Source organism: Pseudorca crassidens, chromosome 14, assembly GCF_039906515.1.
Source record: "Pseudorca crassidens isolate mPseCra1 chromosome 14, mPseCra1.hap1, whole genome shotgun sequence".
Lineage (NCBI taxonomy): Eukaryota > Metazoa > Chordata > Mammalia > Artiodactyla > Delphinidae > Pseudorca > Pseudorca crassidens.
In genome coordinates, this window is record NC_090309.1 from 83,865,322 (window position 1) to 83,878,356 (window position 13,035).

Below are 13,035 nucleotides of genomic sequence, written 5' to 3' on the forward strand. Positions count from 1 at the left end.
TCAGCATTTTTCAAAAGATAGTCTTGCTAGCAAGTTGCCATAACACTGCTACCTGAGCAGGAGAAAAAGCTCTTGTCCAGACCACCTGCTTTGTTAGTAAGACATTCGAGTGTGGCCACAGGCTGGAGAAGACGCACTGCTGCTTCTTACCATTGTCTCCACGTGAGAAATCTCTCTGGGAATTTGCAGGCTTTATCCAGTGTTAATGGGGATTAGAAGGGCACGTCCAAGGGCCCCGTCTGATTCTATTCATTTTCACCCGTGTAAATGAACCCAAATCCGTATAAAATCCCAACAAGGCACTTTTGTGCCCTACCATGATGATCCAATCATTTAAAGAAGACCCCATTGGCGACCCGAATCCCAGTCTGAGAGTTAAGAGCAGCGCAGTGGCCAGGGCTGGGTCTCAACAGAGCAAAGAGCAGGAGGTTGAGAAACCGGATTCCTGACAACGGTCGCAGCGGTAATTCCACCACAGGAGGAGTGAAAGGAGAGGGAAGCAGCACCCGGCATAAGGACAGACAGAGCTCTGCAGTCAGACACCAGGAGGCTTGAAATCCAGCTGGTTTTCCTCACCTGTAAAATGGGAGGTGAGGAAAACATCACAAGTCTCCTGCTAAAGTTAGATGAGAGGGTACACAGAGCACCTAACACAGGTTCACAGAGGTGCTCACAGAGGCCCGTGCCCTTCCTGCCCCCACTTGTCCAAAGTCCACAGCAGCAAAAATGCTGCTTACTCGGGAAAAAGCCCCTTACCCCAAGATTCAGGAGGCTTAGCGCCCAGGCTCCGGGCCCAGACTGCTTGTGTCCATGTTGTGTCTCTGCCACCTCTTGGCGTGTGGCCTTGGACAAGCTCCTTAACGTCTCTGTGCCTCGGCTCCGCATCTGTAAAACGAGGGTGCCGATAACAGCACCCACCTCGTAAGGCTGTTGTGAGGACTGAGTTACATTGTGAAATGCTTGGAAAAGTGCATGACCACAATTTTTTTAATGTGTCCTTTCAGGTAATATTCTGGTTAGAAGAAATAAGAAAATATCCTTTTTGGCCGAGCCGCATGGCTTGTAGGATCTTAGTTCCCCATCAGGAATTGAACCCGGGCCCTCGGCAGTGAAAGCGCCAAGTCCTAAGCACTGGACCGCCAGGGAACTCCCAGGACCATTTCTTTAGTGTGTGGAAAACATTTATGCGGTAGGATGAAAGTATTAGGTTAAACCATTCGAAATGGCCATTATACTATTTCGTTCTACAAAAATAGCAATCTCCTATGGTTCTTCCCAGCAGGTAAACCTCCGGGCGTCAGTTCACACAGCTGGGGAGTGTGTATCACAGACTCTACATCCTGAGGCCGTGCCGAGGCTCAGGGACGATGTAAAATGCTGGCACGACGTAGGAGCTTCACACACCACGGCAGCCAGTTGTGCAAAACTACCAACTGCTTCCCAGTTACGACGCTCAAAGAACACCACTCACAGGCCGCAGCGCTGAAGAAAAATAAGTGAGATGAGCAGACGATGGTACAGGCCCAGTTCCCCATCAAGTGGGTCCGTGTCACATGGGGGGAGCCTAGAGGTCACAGGACGACCCGGCATCATCACCGTAGGAACTGAGCAAGAGGTGTGGGCAGCGGTGGGAAGTGAGCACCCCTGTGTTAAGACCCAGAGACAGGATGTGGGTGATAATATCATCATCGTCATCACGATGACGAGGAAGGGGAAGGAGTGGTGGAAGATGGGGAGGAGGAGTAATAGTAGCAGCAGAAGGAGAGGGAGGGGAAGGCGTTTGGGCTCTTTCTATGTAGAAGGCAATATTCTAACACCTGACATGTAACACGCTGAATTCTTGCCACTGCTCTACAAGGTGTTTATTATCACTGACCCCACTTTATAGATGAAGAAACAGACCTAGAGAAGATTAGGTCACTTGCCCAAGTATAGCCGAGTCCACATGTGACCCTGGGTCTGCATGACTCCAGATACCAGCTCTTAAGTACACGCTCATTAGCTTAACCACTCAGGTCACTGCCATGTAAACAGATGCAGGATCATCATCATCTAAAGGCAAGTCTGACTAAGGAAGCTGTGTCAGGACTCCAGCTTTCTAGACCAAAGAGCCCTTCCAATGACCTCTTGCCAGGGCAGTGATACAGCAGCTCCACAGAGCAGTGCTTCTTACCCTGCAGCATGCATAAGACTCCCTTGGAGGGCTTTTGAAATGCAGATTCATCAAAGATTCTAATTCATAAGGTCTGGGTGGGACCCAAGAATCCTGAAGGTATCTTACAACGCTAAAGTCTTCGCAGTCTGTGTGGTAAGAAGTCGGGGGAAGTGGCTTGGTGTTGGGGTGCCCTCAGACCACACCCCACACACATACACAAGCCCATCTCATCAGCCTGGCCCTGTCCAGGCCTCACTCCCACTTTGGAGTCAGATAGAAATGGATTTTCCACCACTTGTTGCCCATGTAACCTTGAGCAAGTCCATTGGCTTTTCCACACCTTCATGTCCTCATGTCTACAATGGGTCCAACCCTCCACCTCACTGAGTAAGGATTAGTGATATGGCCCATGTAAGATAACCGAGCTTAGGTCAAAGTCTACCTGCTCCTTTCTCCTCTCATCTGCTGTCAATCAGATTCACTTCCTCTCTGTCCACAAACACACCGGCCCAAATACTACTTTTTCTAAACTTGTATCATGTCTGTAGCCATTAGTAAGGATAGCAGCAATACTTCATATGTCTATAGTTTACAAACTACCCCTTGAAGGCAAGGTCCGCACTGCCCCTGGGTGTCCCTTGCCACGCCTAATGCAATACGATGTACAATGACAGAGAGAGCATTTAATATGGAGTTATTGATCAAGCACACTGACTGAATTTGCTCTCAAACTAACATTTTGGGAAGACAATTTAAACTTCAGAGATGTGAGCTCATAGTAGTTCTGGTTTTCTGTTCAACCAAGAATCTCTCTCCTCTACTCGCGTCTACGAGATGCTGTGAACAGCCATGAATGAACAGAAGAAAGATTGTAATTAGAAGATGAAAGTAAAATCAAGCCAGCATCCTGGATACAGTCAGGCAAAGGTATCTCTCTTAGAGCTACAGAAATCATAATGCCTAATTCTCTAGACAAAACCAACAAATATCTTAGCAAAAGAGAGGGCCAAATGAAGATTTTCTTTTAGGCTAACACCCCATAAAAGCCTGTGAAAAAATGCAGGTTCTCAGAAAGAAACAGAGAAGATGATAGAAAGGATAAAGGCAGAATGTTTATCCTGAGATATGGCTGTTACTCTGACCAGCCCTGGGGTCAGGGCTAAGAGAAGGGAGACTGAATGACAGACAAATGAAAAGTACAAGTAGAAATTAATTTGAAACAGATGACAGTTTGGACAGGTGACAGAATGGACAGAGACTTTTTGCGTGGGGCTAAGATTTGGCTTCACAGTTGTATAGCTTTGTGGTCAGACAGATGTGCATTCAAATCCTGGTACAGCATCTCACCTCTACATGACCTGGATCAAGTTCCTGAACTTCTCTGGACTTTGGTTTTCCCACATATAAAATGGAAATGATAATAGCTACACCTCATAGGTGCTATCAGTCCAACTCAGAACCTGGCCAGAACAGCCATGAAATGTTAGTTCCCATTGCCTTTACTCCACTTAAAATCATAAGAGAGGAGGAACTGGGTTTTACTTCCATGTACCTAACTAAATAACTGCAAAGTTATATTCCTATCACAACTGAAAAAATTTACACTACTAAAATGAAAACTCTGTGAAACTCTTACAATGTGAAAATACAACCAAACTCAGTGGAGCCCATAATGAAGGTCACTAACTTTGCAGGACCCTGTTATTTAAATGTCTTCGAGTAGTTAAATGGTATTTAATTTTTAAATCTTACTAGATGCGCCAGAATTAGCTACTCAAAGCTGTTCCCAGGTTTCCTCTTTGGGCTTCCATTTTCTTATTTCTAACCCCTGACTCACAGGCTCACCCTTGGGCAGCAAAACTGAAAAAGCAATGCAATAGAATGGCCACCTGCAGAATCACCTTCAGAGTGAATGTGGGTGAAGAGAAAGGCACAGACATGCACACAGATCATCCCTCACTACCTAGGAGATAGAGTTTGAGGATCAGGTCCCACTTTTGCGATTGACCAGTTCTGTGACAGCTTCTCAATCTAAAACATGGGAATGATGGATTCCAAAGAGCAAGGAAGCCCTAGTAAATCCAAGGTCCAGATGGGTCTCGTGATATATTACTCCTAAATTGAGTCACATTCAAGTCTAGCAGAAGACAAGAATGTCAGCAGGAAGCAGAGGCACAGGAAATGAACAGAATCGTTTGTCAAGCCAGAAGCAGAGAGGGCCAAACGGAATCCTTTGTAAAGGGTGGTCTATACGTGTGCCTTCAACATCAAAATAAACCAGGACATTTAAGAAATGTGTGAATAATGGTGGTAGATCTTATTAGCATGGCAGAGAATTCATCTGATGGCTCAAATCCAGAAGAACTTGCCCTCTGAAGGACTTAGCAATTTTTGTGTGCTGTTTCCAGTCCAGAACTGTCTACCAACAACCCACAAACACCTACAGGTAAGTACCCTGTCATGTGTTGCCCTGGGGTTGCACAGGGGTATACACACTCAGTCTCCCTGCCAGGTACAAAAAAGATTACCGACAATAATGGTGTCACCTATGTGTGCTCCAGCCTCACACACTTCAGAAGAAGAGTCTCGTTCCTCCTCTAAACCCCCCAAACCAGTGCTGGGAGCCCCTGTGTGCTCTTGCAAACCAACCCTAAAACTGCAGGCTCCAAAACTGAGAATGCTCACCTAAGGGGGCAATCTTTGGAGTGTGCCATAGCCTGAAGACTTGTGTCCCCCCAAAATTCGTATGTTGAAGCCCTAACTCCCAGTGTGTTGTAAGTGAGGTCATAAGGGTGGGGCCCTGATCAACAGAGTTAATGTCCTTATTAGAAGAGACAGTAGAAGGCTCCGTCTCTCTTTCTCTTTCTCTCTCTCTCTCTCTCTCTCTCTCTCCCTCTCTCCACACTCCTATGGGAGGAGGTGAGGAATGGCCATGTGAGGATACAGCAAAAATGTGGCCACCTGCAAGCCAGGAAGAGAGCTTTTCACCAGAAACCAAATCAACCAGAAACTTGATCTTGAATTTCTAGCCTCCAGAATTGTGAGAAATAAATTTCTGCTGCTTAAGCTGCTTGGTCTATGGTATTTTGTTATGACAGCCCAAGCTAATACAGGGCAGTGCAAGAAGGCAATATTGGATCTTTCTTATTATGCATCTTACTTTAAAAATCATAAATACTTTAAGCCTTGGTAATGGATCGACCCTGGCACTCCCCACCCCCAATGCATGTGTCACATAGGGTAGGAAAGGTATCAGGAGGAAAGAGTGGGCATCTCACAGCTCAGAGGGGTTAGCAGGAATGCCCACACCTGTCTGCTTGGTCTCCATGGATTGTAACATATTACAGCTTATAGATGGCCAGATTGTGATCTTAGATAACAGAATCTTTACCACATTTTCTATGAAAATGAAAATCACTTACAGCACAGAGGTTCACTGCCAATCTTACCGCTAGAATGTAAGTTCCAGGAGGGCAGGAATTGCCTGATTTGTTCACTGCTGTATCTCCAGCACTTAGACAAGTAGTTGGCACATGGTACATACTCAATAGATAGGTATGTATTAAATAAATGATGCTAAAACTCGTGTTACCTTTACAGACCATGATGTCTGCAGATGTTTGAATTTTGGAAACAACTTTCTAACCTCGTTTTTAATTTTTACAAATGAAGGTATCAATGAGTTTTTATTTTGTTAAAATACAAAATTTCAAAATTTACCAATAAGCTCATGTCAGGGAACAGATATTTAGGCGATTCTCATAAAATACTTTTTACATGGTAGATGCCCAAGGGTTGCGGTGGCTCTAAGAATTATTATTATTTGGCTAACTCTTATGCCTGAAAGCACTGGAATGCAAGGTAGTTACCAACCAATGAAATAGTCGTATTAGCACGAGCTCCTTGTTTTACTCTTTTCTTGTATTGCCTTCCATACTTCTCCCCAGAGGCCAAGATACTGCTAAGCACATAATAGATACTTTTATGTGACAAATATAAAACTAACTGAACTTTTGGCTCAAATTCTCCTACACTGTAGTCAAGACCTCAAAATAGAACCCTTAATTGTTCTCTAATTGTTTCTACCAGTATTAGGCTTGGCTCTGTCCAGAGTTCTGTAAGTTCCCTAAAGAACAAAGCTCATTCATTCCTCAAATATTTACTAAACACATACTATTGACCAGCCATTGTCCTGGGTGCCGGGGCAGGACGGTGAGTAAAGCAGACTTGACCCTTCACAGCACTTACCATGTGCCACGGGGGAGATAAGACATCAAACAAATAAATATGTAATGACAAATGTGGTGTGTCCCATGAAGTGGTTCTCGACCTTTTCTTTTTTTTTGTTTTTAATGAAAATTGCCTACATATACTTCAGTTCAGAAACATTTTATCTAATCATTTCTTTCCCAAATCTTTTTGAGTCAAGAACTGTAACTATCAATCAGAGTTCCTGATCAACAAAAGATCTCACAGTCACTCCACCATTGGTCTCATTCTGCACAAAGGGAAGAACCTGACATTGTACTGACTTATCGAACTCAATGATGGGTAAATGCACAATTTCCAGTAGAGTTTCCTTTTTTTTTTTTAATTTATTTATTTTTTGGTTGTGTCGGGTCTTATTTGCGGCACGCGGGATCTTCATTGCAGCGTGAGGGCTTCTCTCTAGCTGTGGCGTGTGGGTTTTCTCTCTCTAGTTGTGGCGCGCAGGCTCCAGGGCGCACGGGCTCTACAGTTTGCAGCACGTGAGCTCAGTACTTGTGGCATGCGGGCTTAGTTGCCCTGCCACACATAGGATCTTAGTTCCCTGACCAGGGATCGAACCGTTGTCCCCTGAATTGTAAGGCGGATTCTTTACCACTGGACCACCAGGGAAGTCCCCTGTTCGTTTTTTTTTTTTAAAGAGCTTATAGACCTCTTGTCTACTTTCACAGATTAGTGGTTCTCAAGCTTGACTGTTCATCAGAATCACCTGGAGGGCTTATTAAACCACAAATTATTGGCAAATCTACCCCTTCCCAGAGCTTCTGAGTAGGGCTGGGTATGGGGCCTGAGAATCTGCATTCTGTGCAAGGTCCCTGGTGCTGCCGAAGCTGCTGGCCCAGCAACGACAATTTGAGAACTACCACACTAGACTACAAGGCAGACCTGAGCTGGAACAAAGTACAAGTTGGAAGGAAGCTCATGGATTACCTAGGTCCAGCTCCTCAGGTGACAGATAGGTGAGCCAGAGAGCCAACCTGCTCAAGGTCAAAGCAGAACGAGGTAGGCAGGTCACTGGCATGTCTGTTACACAGCTTCCCAGCAAGCCCACCTTCCTGAAAACATGCCCTTTTCGGTGGATTCGGAGGTAAACTCATCATCAAAAATCCAAGGGTATGAAATGCTGTAATGTCTTGGATTTACTTCAGGGTAATCCAGGAGGGTTGCAGGGCGGGGAGGGAGGAGGAAGAAGAGGCAAAATTGATCAAGTGTTCACAGTTGTTGAACTGGATGAGATCACACAGAAGCTCAGTATATGACCTTTCCACTTTTGTAGACGTTTGAAGTTTTCCACTATGAAAGGGTAATGGGAGTCAGTTGGATCAAGATTTGTCATTGCACATCTCTGAGAGGACCTGGGTTCCCACACAGCCCCTGAAATATACTCCCCCCTGCCCACCAAAGGAATATTTTGAACATCTGTGACATGCCAAGTCTTGGCTGGCCACTAGAGGGAGTCAAACAAAATTAAGGCACAAATTGCTGTCCTCAAGAAGCCCATAATTTGGTGGTGTAAAGAAAATGCAAATTATTGTGTTACAGAGACAAATAAATGGCATAAAAGATAATGAAGAAGGGGCTACGAGACTGAGAGGGCTAAGGCAAGGCTGCATCTTTTCCCACTGTATATCCTTGAAGTAAAACTTGTTGTGCCGTTTTCTAAGGGTGGTCAAGTTTCAGAAATGTGTATTACCATCAATCAGTGATGTTTTATCAAAGTGAAAAGAACATCAAAAGAACAAATAAAAGGAAAAGGCCAAGAGTCTTCTAGGGTAATAGTTAAATTATAATTTATCCACACAAGAGAACACAAAATTGTAATTTAAAATGACAATATCGCTTTGCGGTTCCAACACGGAGGAGGTGACGGTGGAGATTCTCGGCTCCAACGGGGCTTTCGACAAGGGATTTATCAAAGACGTTCATGAAGACTCCCTCACAGTTGTTGTTTTTTTTTTTAAGACGTTGGGGGTAGGAGTTTATTAATTATTTTTTTGCTGTGTTGGGTCTTCGTTTCTGTGCGAGGGCTTTCTCTAGTTGCGGAGAGCGGGGGCCACTCTTCATCGCAGTGCGTGGGCCTCTCACTATTGCGGCCTCTCTTGTTGCGGAGCACAGGCTCCAGACGCGCAGGCTCAGTAGTTGTGGCTCACGGGCCTAGTTGCCCCGCGGCATGTGGGATCCTCCCGGATCAGGACTCGAACCCGTGTCCTCTGCATTAGCGTGCAGATTGTCAACCACTGCGCCACCAGGGAAGCCCTCACAGTTGTTTTCGAGAACAACTGGCAACCGGAACGCCAGGTTCCATTTAATGAAGTTAGATTACCACAACCACCTGATATAAAAAAAAGAAATTATTGAGGTTTCCCTGGTGGCGCAGTGGTTGAGAGTCCACCTGCCGATGCAGGGGACACGGGTTCGTGCCCCGGTCCAGGAAGATCCCACATGCCGCGGAGCGGCTGGGCCCGTGAGCCATGGCCGCTGAGCCTGCGTGTCCGGAGCCTGTGCTCCGCACCGGGAGAGGCCACAACAGTGAGAGGCCCGCGTCCGCAAAAAAAATAATAAATAAATAAATTAGTGAAGGAGATGAAGTACAGGTGTATTCAAGAGCAAATGATCAAGAACCATGCGGATGGTGGTTGGCTAAACTTCGAATGATGAAAGGAGAATTTTATGGCATTGAATATGCTGCTTGTGATGCCACTTACAATGAAATGGTCCCATTGGAATGACTTCGGCCTGTCAATCAAAATAAAACTGCCAAAAAAAATACCTTCTTTAAATGCACAGTGGATGTTCCTGAGGATTTGAGAGAGACGTGTGCTAGTGAAAATGCACATAAAGGTTTTAAGAAAGCAGCAGGAGCAGGCAGAATTTTTTACCATCCAGAAACCACACAGCTAATGATACTGTCTGCCAGTGAAGCAACCGTGAAGAGGGTAAACATTCTGAGTGACGTGCATTTGCGAGGTATTCGTACGAAGTTGATGCTTATGTCCAGAAATGAAGAGGCCACTAAGCATTTAGAATGCACAAAACAACTTGCAGCAGCTTTTCATGCGGAATTTGTTGTGAGAGGACGTTGGATGGGCCTGCCAACAGGAACACACGGCAGTAACATACAGCAAGCTAGAAAGGTTCCTGGAGTTACAGCTATTGAGCTAGATGAAGATACTGGAACATTTAAAATCTATGGAGAGAGTGCTGATGCTGTAAAAAGGGCTAGAGGTGTTTTGGAATTTGTGGAAGATTTTATTCAGGTTCCTAGGAATCTTGTTGCAGCGTCAAGGATGGAGTTGCTCCTTGAGCTTCACTGTGCTAACATGAAGGTTGCTTTTATGTGCTGCTGCTACGGCTGCTCAGAGAAGACATACATCATGTGACTTCCCAGTCCTACTCCTCTGCGTTTTTCTTTTTACCTGTTCAGTTGCTGCTGCTTTTAAATTTAGGGTTACTGGGCAAGGAGGTTTGAAAATCCTCTAATAGTGTCTGCTGTATTGACCGGCTTATTGTTGCCATTGTTCCCGTATTTATTCCCCTCCCCCCTTATTTATTCTTCACTGGGAACTGTTCTCTCAAGCATGCAATAGAAGAAACTTACATTTTAACCTCTTTCAACCAAAATTAATTTATTGTGGAAATAGATTGCTGATACAGTATAAAATTTTAATTAACTGAGGATTTGGACTTAACAAATAAGATGTTGCTGTTAACTTAGGATGCATCTATTCCACATAGCGACAGTTACCTGAACATCTACTTCTGTTACCAGGTAACACGACCCAGTATTGCTTTGTTACTTTATGGGCGTATGTTAGCTTTATAGCAAGTGAGTTCCTAAGGGGAAGAGCATCTTCATGTCCTCCTTTTACTTTCTCCTCTAATTACTGGACACTCAATAACTGCTATTTGACAGACTCACAAGTTAAGTGTGGACAAGGTAAATAATTTGAATTTTATGTCATTTTACAGTAGTTCATATCTAGGAAGACAGCAAACCATATACATGTTGTATGTAGTTGTACAGTTCTGCAGTACTTTAAAAACTTACAGGTGTAAAATGTAATACTTGTTAAATGTCACCTTTTTATTTCAGTGAAGAGAATATTCATTTTAAAAGAATCTTCAAGTCACAGGTGTCTTTTGAACAAATAGGAACTTGAAAATAAAAGCCAAATTGATGACCTTGTTAGTTGTTTGAATAATAATATATGTAACATGTCATAAATGTAAACAAATTGATGCGATTAATGCCAAAATAAGTTTTCTTTTTGCCTTCAAAAAAAAAACAACAATAAGTATATTCATAATACAACTTTTATATTTAAAAGATACAAAATGACATATATTTTATATATATATAATTTTGGCCAATGTTTAGAAGCATATAGAACTTAATTTTAAGACCAGAACATGCCAAAGTATTAACAGTAATTATATCTGGATCATAGATTTCCAGTTTTCCTTTTTTTTTTTTAACTCTTCTGCAGGTTTTTAAGTTTTATGTCACAGATATAACTTCTACAACAGTCTTCCTCATTCTGTGTTTTTGTTTTTAAGGGCAATTAGCTTTAAAGTACTATAATTTATCTGTATATTCAGAAACTGAACCAAAAAGACAAGCGTGCCCATTAAGCAGTGTACAAACTGCAGAGATTAACTGGAATCCTTTGAAGGGATTAGAGGTCTACGGACCCTCTGCAATGGCCAGATCAGAGCTCCATGAGCTGCCCTCGGCCAGCCCCAATGGTCAGTTACTCCCACAAAAGCCCTAGAGGCTTCCTAGGGGAAACAGAACAGAACCGCTGAAGCATGCTGGACAGGGAAATGTCGATTATTAAAAGCAAGCTCCCTTTACCCACTTAATGCATGAAGGGTCCATATCACAGCCTTTGTTTAAATGTCCTGGTTCCACTCATTTCTGAGCACTGTGCTTGGGCATGGCACGGGGTGCAGGGGGTCTGCCTCTCTAAGTTATAGTCTATCTTCTTTTCATTCTGAATGAATGAACCTTTTATTAGCTCTCCTTTGAGATTGCCTCTGAACACTCTGGAATCACTAAGTAATTCAAATGTTGAATCCACAAACTAGACGCGATTTTCTTAAAATGGGGTTTTCTGATGTCAAATAAAATGGCAGTAGTAGCGTGAACATCTGTAATGCCACAGGAGCTCAGTCACTTGCTTTCTAAATGAACCAACTTTACACTAAGCATAGAAATCTTTAGACAGGCTCTACATTATAAACTCTCCTATTAAAAATTACAAGACAAAAATACAGATATTAAAGTGTAGCTTCAAATTACCCACCCACTAAAAGATTACACGTATTGGTGCAAGTGGCTACTTTCACTGATTAAAAACATCTTAAACCACAAATAAGCCATTTGTTAATCAATAACAAGAAAGGCTAGGATGGAATTTCAACTTCAACCTGAACTTACTTCTTATTCTTTAAAGAATACTTGTTCCAGAAAACACTAATTCTAAAAGATACATGCACCCAATGTTCATAGCAGCGTTAGTTACAATAGCCAAGACATGGAAGCAACCTAAGTGTCCATCCACAGATGAACAGATAAAGAAGATGTGGTGTACACACACACACACACACACACACACAATGGAGTACTACTCATCCGTAAAAAAGAATGAAATTTTGCCATTTGCAGTAACATGGATGGACTTGGAGGGTGTTATGCTAAGTGAAATAAGTCAGACAGAGAAAGACAAATACTGTATGATATCAGTTATATGTGGACTCTAAAAAAAATACAACGAACTAGTGAACATAACAAACAAGAAGCAGACTCACAGATATAGAGAACAAACTAGTGGTTACCAGTGGGGAGAGTCGTGGGGGAAGGGGCACAATAGGGGTAGGGGATTAAGAGATACAAACTATTAGGTATAAAATAAGCTACAAGGATATATTGTACAACTCAGGGAATATACCCAATATTTTATAATAACTATAAATGAAGTATAACCTTTAAAAATTATGAATCAACACATTGTACACCTGTAACTTATATAATATTGTACATCAACTATACTTAAATTAAAAAAAAAAAAAATTGCTCCAGAATGAACAGCAGACCACCTCATCCACTGCTGTGGGGATGGAAAATGTCACAGATCACAATGCAAACTTTAAATGAACCAGATTTCAGTATGAACAGACTTGTAGAAACATCTCCTCACCTGTGTTTCATTTCATTGTTTCACATTTTTAATCTGATTTTTGTTTCCTAGAAACAAACTTTCCTGAGCAAACCCAAAAACAATACTCTCGAAGTAATGGATTGCATATAAGGAATTCTTCAAATCTGCCCGTAGATTTAAGACATTCTAAGACAGGGGTAGGAGTCTAATTGGCCTTTAAAACTTCCAGGAGTGTTTTCCTACAAAGTGCTGCAAACCCCGTGACATTAAAACAACGCTTTAGGTAAGATGAAGTTAGAACCGTCCCAGACCTCCACCTTTCCCCATGTCTAACACGCAGTGTTAACTGGAAAAATTAAAATGCTCTCGCTAGGAATAAAAGTTTTTATCAAGTTAAAATGCACATATTGTTTAAAAGAGACACTAAAAAAATCTTCCAAGTCCTGAGTAACA

The 13,035-nt window shown here is 42.8% G+C and overlaps 1 pseudogene; it reads left to right on the forward strand.

Annotated features, from left to right (window-relative positions):
- The window catches only part of LOC137205561 (RNA-binding protein FXR1 pseudogene), a 49,086-nt pseudogene extending 39,285 nt beyond the window's left edge, over positions 1-9,801 (forward strand).
- The last annotated feature ends 3,234 nt before the right edge of the window (positions 9,802-13,035 follow it).